The sequence below is a fragment of the Ziziphus jujuba genome, chromosome 1 (genome assembly GCF_031755915.1).
Source record: "Ziziphus jujuba cultivar Dongzao chromosome 1, ASM3175591v1".
NCBI lineage: Eukaryota > Viridiplantae > Streptophyta > Magnoliopsida > Rosales > Rhamnaceae > Ziziphus > Ziziphus jujuba.
Window position 1 is genome coordinate 40,012,718 of NC_083379.1, and position 8,222 is coordinate 40,020,939.

At 32.3% G+C, this 8,222-nt stretch overlaps 1 pseudogene; it reads right to left on the reverse strand.

The window, feature by feature from the left end:
- Positions 1 to 4,595: 4,595 nt before the first annotated feature.
- LOC107433306 (cytochrome P450 71D11-like) lies at positions 4,596 to 6,621 on the reverse strand (annotated as a pseudogene).
- Positions 6,622 to 8,222: the final 1,601 nt, after the last annotated feature.

Sequence of the window (8,222 nt, forward strand, 5' to 3'; positions counted from 1 at the left end):
TTGTCTCTCTAAATGTTGTTGTCATATTTCAGTTCAATTAGTAAGGAGATTCAAAATGGGTAATGGAAATTTCGATAAATTGTAAAATAAAAAAATATGCATATATTTGGAGAGCAAGATGAAATAATATACAGGATAGTGTAGGAGGAAAATATAATATTTGTTAATTATACAAAAATAATATTTCAGATGGTAATATATCAATTTTTAAAATTTTTTAAGAGCAAACTGCAAAACATGATTAGTAGAGGTATTTAAACATTAAATAAAATAATATCAAAAAAATCTTTTAAAGTAAAGAGGAACTAATCATTGCCAAAAAAATACATTATTTATTATTATTGTTATTTTAGTAACATAATAATTTATTATTTGATTTTCTGATTTGTTACCATAAATAATTGCAGTAAGTAGACAAATCCCTAGGCGACACGCTATCCAAATCCCTAAGCATCAGATCTATGAGTTGTAAATTGACCAGCTAGTAACAACTAGACTAGTTGATTAAAAATTAACGACTGTCTAATGTCATACTTTCAAAAACTGAATGCACTTATAAAACTAATAAAATAAGTATTTTATATAGATAATTGAAAAAATAGAAAAAAGTATTTTGTGCCATGAAAATAAACATTAATTATTAACCTGCAAGAAACATGCAATTGCCATAAGCAATAAATTACTGAGTAGCAAACCAAAAATTTCAAGCATTAACATTAATTGTTTACTACACAGCTTAGTGGCAATGTATATATTAACTGTTCCTCTTCCAAATCATGTCCTAACTTAAAAACAAGAAAAAGAAACAACTTCTTATTTAGTTTTTCCCCTTGGAAAATTTTCAATTGCTGAATTTAACCAAGGATGATAAGCCAAGGGAATCAAATACGGATCATGTTTTCTTCTTCATGTTTCATTCCATTTGGGAGTTTCCAATCAAAATGATACAACAGCAATGGAAGTGGAAGCTCAATATTGATCATACCAAAAAGCATGCCTGGGCACATTCTTCTTCCAGCACCAAATGGGACATATTCAAAATTTGTACCCTTGATATTCATAGAGCTTCTCTGGATTGAAGCTATCAGGTTTAGTCCAATATTTAGGATCTCTTCCTATTGCATATGCATTTATAATCACTATAGTTTTGATAGGAATCTTATAGCCATTAATCTCACACCTTTTAGTGCATTCTTGGAAGTAACACAGCAACTAGATGGTGTAATTTTTAAAACCTCTTAATGACAGAGACAGACTTCAAATATTTCATCTCATTATTGCTTGTTTCATCAACTGAACCTTTCCTCTTTGACACTTGCCTCGCCTCTTTTTCTATCTTCATCACTTTTGGATGTTTTATCATTTTTGACATTATCTACTCTAAACAGTAGCTGATGTCTTACTCCCTACAGCAAATATCCTTAAAGTTGTTTTTTACCATGTTAATTTTATACCATGGGTGCACCTAGGTGAAAGAAAACATAGCTACACCTAGGTGCAAGAGAATGATATCGGTTTATTTCTTTTAAGTGAAGAGAATGATGCAGCTACATTATCGAATTTATAGGTGGATTTATAATCTAATTTAAAGTCATAAAGTTTCTTCAATCATGTAGCGAAAGTCTAACTCGAAAATTTGAATTTGACTAAACAGACAGATTGAAAAGTGAATAACTTTTGAAAAAAAATGATTATGTGACCCTTCATGAAGAAATTGGGATATACATGATATTGTTAATTTGGTATAATTATAAAAATGTCAAACACCGAATGAGAATAAAGTTTGAGTGAGTGACGTTAGATCAATCATACACAAGAATTGAAAATCACCAAAACAAAAAATAATTAAACCAGAATTGAAAGTTTTGCAATGTTGAATATTCAATTTTCCCTTTTGGCTGTGCTTGAAATTGTTGGACAAGCTTGATGGTAAATACCAGCTTTGAATAATGAATTAAAACATGTGTTAAAAATTAACATATAGTATCTGGTAGGAGTGGGGTACCCGTACCACAACCAAAATTTTTTAGGAAACGGTAAAACTGCGGCTGTACTATAGAAATAAAAAACAAAACCAACAAAAAAAAAAAAAAAAAATGAATGAAATAAAGGTAAAATTGTAAAAATGTATTAACTAATGATGGGCCCTACCATGTAAACAGACAAATTAATGGCAGACAAAAATCAAGCAAGGAAATGAGAGATGTCTGGCACATTGAGTAAAATACACTCCCCCTCACGATTTTAGTACTTTGGCTTTTCAGCTAAACAAAAAAAAAATAAAAATAAATAAATAATAATAATAATAATAATAATAATAAAAATGGCACATTGGGCATGAACTTTTAGAAGGTCACCACCATATAATCCATTTAAATAGTTTTTGTATCACTTCAGTCTAATTGGCATGGTAGATTCAAAATGAGTAAAGGAAATTAGAAGAAAATGCAAGCATTTTAAATTTTTTTTTTTATTTGAACAAAATGCAAAATATAAATTGGAAGGAAGTGACACAAAACAAAAGGCAATTTGTCAATTTATTTAATCTAATGTAAATAAATGAACTTGTTATGACGAAGTGGAGAAGTTCTAACGGTTAACTACCAATATTTATGTTACTTACCACAAAAAAAAAAAAAAAAAACCGAATATCTTTGTTTTCTACACATAAATTCGCGCTATTTGCCCTTATAGATTCATGGGTTTGGTAGAGTTTAGTTTGATTTGTCGAGAAAATAAAAAGAGAAAAATAATTTGCACTTGTCATAAATTATGTCAAACAAACTGACTACGTTGTACATTTTCCAAAGTCCTTCGCACCCCGTCTATTGTATCACTTGGCTGCACATTTAACAGGTCCTTAGCACGAGTGCTAAATAACAAGCTAGTACAACGAGACTAACCATTGTTGATTATAAGACTAGCATCTGCTTCTGTTTTTTTTTTTTTTTTTTTTTTTTAACATTTTCAAAAATGCTAATTGAAAAGTCATTTTTCATTATTGATTTTGCTTAGAAAATATTTCTAAAGAAAAAAAATATTTATTAAAAATTATTCAAATATTTTTAAAAATTATTTTTGACTTTTTGAAAATTAATTACGTCAAATAAAACAATACAGTTATTGAATCTAAACCATGTATTGTCTTGGGCGATAAAAATGAATACATACAAGAAATATGCGGGCGTAATCATTCCCCAAAAAAAAAAAACATGCACTTGCCACAGGTAATAATTAGACAATATCATACCAACAATAACTATTCCTTATATGCATAAGAGAAAAGAGGATAAGATTTTGCATATATAAATATATATATATATATATATATATATAAACCCACTAAGATTCAATCTGACTCGGCCGAAACCTTGAATATCAACACCCTCAACATCCTACATCCTCAACATATTCGTCCAATCCATACCTAGTATAACAGCCTGAGGAAACCATGGTATATATCTGCTTCTCAAAAGCAGGATCGAAGAAGTTATCAACACCATGAACAATTAAACCTCCATTGTTATAAAGATTCGTTTCGGTGACTGTGACTCCATTGAGGGATGCGGATTCGGCGGATAGTATAGTAGTGACTACCAAACGATGACCTTGAAGCAGCGTATCAAACATAAAAATCTTGGCACGAAAGCGACGAGACGACTCACGGCGAAGATATTGCAGAGCCTGACCTTCGAGTTTCCGAGGTACGACATGATACCGAAGCAGATTCAATGGCGGCGCCTGCGGATACTTGGAGTAGAAGAAAGCATCATCCCGTGGGGCGAAAACAGTGAGGTTAGAATTGCCGGATAACAGTTGTGAAACGGTGAGAGTTGTGGTGGAATTGCCTGATAATAGTCGTGAAAGATTGACATCGTTGAGGAACACTTGAAAGATCATTGACGCTACATGGTAGCCTCTATCAGAGAGGGTTCTTGATGCCATTGCCAAAGTGAATTTGAAGTTGTCAGTTTGTAAACTCTTCACATCTGGTTTCGAGACCTTATGAGAGAATTGTTGTAAACGAGTAGAGAAAAATACTACTGCTACCAAAATAAGGAGGCCAAAGACCCATTTGGATGCCATGATTAATTGATTGTGAGAAGGCTTCAAGAATGCAAAAATATTGTAACAAATTAGACCAGAAGAGATAGGTAATTGTTATACATAATGAACGGGCTCTTCTATCATGATTTAACTTTTTTACTTATCCTATTCGAAAAAGGTCACTACTACTAATCGTTTTAAAACTTCGGAACAATTACATTACAAAGCTATATTTACTAATCAAAATTTGAATAGAATTATATGGCAGTTTATTAATAATTTTTAAATTGATATTACCTACATTTTTAAAAAGCAAAAGAAACATGCACTTGCCAAAAGAAAGTAAATTATATGGCAGTTTTTAAATTGATATTGCACTTGTATTCACCAAAAAAACAAAAAAACAAAAAAACAAAAGAAACATGCACTTGCCAAAAGTGATAAGTAGAGAAACCAACAATATTCCAGGCTACATTGAGAATTAAGTATTGACGGCACTTACAGCTTAATGGCATTATACCATATATTTATTGTTTGTCTAACATATATTATATATATATATTTTCTAAAGAAGGACAAAGTAACATCTTATTTATTAGTTTCCCCTGGCAAATTTTCAATGGGCGAATTCAATTAGGGTGATAAACCAGGGGAATCAAATGGAGATTATCTTTTCTTCCAACTGAAGCGCCAAACATCTCAGTCATGTCCAATTCTTTATGTTTCAATCCGTTTGGGAGTTTCCAATCAAAATGGTACAATAGCAATGCAAGTGGAAGCTCAACATTGATCATACCAAATAACACACCAGGGCACATTCTTCTTCCGGCACCAAATGGAACATACTCAAAATTTGTACCCTTGAAATCCACAGAGCTATCAATGAACCTCTCTGGATTGAAGCTATCAGCGTCAGTTCAATATTTAGGATCTCTTCCTATTGCATATGCATTTATAATCACCTTGGTTTTGATAGGAATTTCATAGCCATTAATCTCGCATCTTTCACTGCATTCTCTTGGAAGCAACAGAGGAACAGGAGGGTGTAATCTGAAAACCTCTTTACAAACACACTTCAAATATTTCATCTCATTAATGCTTGTTTCATCAACTGAGCCTTTTCTATTAAACACTTCCCTAACCTCCTCTTGCGCCTTCTTCATCACTTCTGGATGTTTTATCATTTCTGACATTGCCCAGTCTAAAGCAATAGATGATGTCTCACTCCCTGCGGAAAATATATCCTGAAAGTTTTTTTTATTTTCTGTTAATTCTATTGAAATGTAAAGTACTTCCTCTCAAGTTGCATATGGTAGTTTTTGGGGAGGAAAAAAAAAAAACAAAAAAAAAGACTCACCAAAAGTCCACCATTTCAACAAAAACTAGCTAAATAATTAACTTTAATTTGACTAAGTTAACAAACATAAGGAAGCAAGTAAATTCCAATTTGGTAGTAGAGGGACGTGACAGGGAAATAGAAGAAAGCAATAATATGTCTCAGCACAAACTGAACATATAAAGTACTTACAAAGAGTACTGCTTTGATATTATCACAAGTCAGCGAAAACTCATCAACGTCGCCACGATCATGAAACCTCAAAAGAACATCTACAATATCTTCTTCTGCCTTAGTAACACTACCTTTTCTTGTTGCCTTGGCCTCTTTATGTTCCTTGATGATGACGTCCAATATCCTGTCAGTCTCTTGTTGCAGCCTCTCAAGTTTAGTCCTCAATCCGCTGAATAAATGAAGCAAATATACAGAAGGAAACAGATCTTCAACATCAAAACCTCCAGCTGCTTTGGTAACTTCCATCGCAACCGATACAAAGTTTTCTTGTTCTTTGCATTTCTTACCAAAGGCAGCCTTCGAGGTGATGCTATATGCGGTGGAATGAATCTTTTCAGTAAGATTAATAGCAGATCCAGCATGTGAACCAATGAAATGAATGAGATTTGATAGCTCTTCCTCTCTAATGGGTCGGTAAGATTGGACCTGTGCTGTGCTCAGAAGCTCTTGTACACAAATTTTTCGAAGTTGTCTCCAGTACTCACCATAGGGGGAAAAGGTGATACTGGTAGAATTATAGGACATGATCTTTGAAACAAGAATTTCTGGCCTAGATGCAAATATAGCATCATGGGTTTTCATAATCTCTTTGGCAATCTCTGGAGACGAAACTACTACGGTTGAAAGTTGTCCAAGCTTTAGGTGCATCAGAGGTCCATGTTTCTTGGCTAATTCTCTCAATGCTTGATGAGGTACAGTGCCAACCAGTTGGTGCAAGTTTCCTGCTATGGGTAGCTTCCATGGTCGTGGAGGTAGTTTTGAATCTGAGCTTGTGGTTTTTGATCTCTTAGTCAATATTTTGAGCAACAGAAACAGAAAGAGGAAGGTAGTGAAGAGGATTTGGAAGGAAGGTAAGTAGAGCTCCATGAACAAAGTATGATGAATTTCTGTGGATTAGAGTCTGAGTGGCTTGCTTTTAAACAAATTTTAGGTTACAAAAGTCACAGGTACTGTGGATTAGAGTATGAGTGGCTTACTTTTAAACAAATTTTAGGTTACAAAAGTCACAGGTACCACGAATACGTTTGGGGTTTAAATTTTTTGAGAAACTTCTTGGACAATATATAATTGTAACAATTACCAAGAATATTTTAAACTATATATATATCCATTATACATAATTTATTTTTATTTTAAAAAAAGGTGAGTTTAGATTTTGCTTTTGGCAGCTTAAAGTGGATTATATCATTCATACCCATCATCACATTTCTGTCCTGTAATAATTTTATCTTCTTGTGCGTTGTCTGCTTTATTAATTTTGCATCCAAATTTTACTTTTCTTAACACACAGTTTATATTCATTGATCCAGTAGCTAACTTTGTAGATAGAATTAAGTTAATTATGTTGGAGAAATAATACAAGGAAAGAAATATCTGTTAATATAAATTTTATTTATAAATAAATAACAAATAAGTAAACACAATTAAATAAAATATAGCCTGTAAATGATGGATCAAGGCATGTATAATACGCTGTTTTTAGAGAAAATACGCCCCCTTCTGCATCGGTAATATTAATGCGTTCCTTTCTAGAGATATAACGATCTTTCAGAAATTCTAAGGTGCAGCAATAGAATTTTCCATGAACCCTTTTAGTATTCCTGTATATATATATATATATATATATTGTAGTAGTAAAATAATTTTTTATAACAATAATAAGAAAATATGAAGGACTTGAAAAGAGTTATTTAGAGAGAAAATAAAAAATCATTGACTTTCTATTACTGTATATTTCTAAATGGAAAAGAATGATTCTATTTATAGAGTTGTAAAAAAACAGCTATTAAACTACTTAGCAAAACTTTAGATAATAAGTTGCACAATATTTGCAACAAAGTTAACGTTACTCAACAAATAGATGCTACAATATAGAACTTTAAAAGATAGATAAGTGTTAAAAGTTGACTAAAACTCTAACCACACCTACTATTTAATAGGAAAATAGTTTGACTACAACTATAATTCTTAGTCAAAAGCATCTAACGTATAAAAACACATAAGCAATATATATTTTGTAAAATAAATTCTAATAATAATTTTAAAACAATTACAACAATCCCCCACATGATTAAAAATTATGAAAATATAACTTTATAAAATAAATATATTATTAAGCATTTTTTACTGTGTGATAGATGTAGATACCTTATGGGTTTGAACCAACACTTAATATTTATAAGTTTTCATCTGAAAGAACTATAGTGAGCTAAAGTCTTGAACTAGGCCTTTTTAACCAGATTTTCACTCATAATACACACAGTACAGGTAAACTTTTGAGTTCTAATCTAGTTTGTGCTTTAACAGTCATGCGCATGTATCTCTATCATGAGTATTTTTAGAGAGTTGCCCAATCTCTCATAGTAGTAACCACACTACGATATTCACTTAGGTGAAATCTTCAAGGTGGATTGTAACATCCCACATCGGTTGGAAAGGGGAACGAAGCATGGCTTATAAGCGTGTGGATACCTTTTCCTTCAAGAGGCTTTTTCCTGTGACCCACCGTTGTAATGGGGTCGGGAAGAGCAAAACTATGCGGGCCGGGCCCAAAGCGGACAATATCTTGAGGTGGGTGGTCTGGGCTGTTACAGTGGTATCAGAG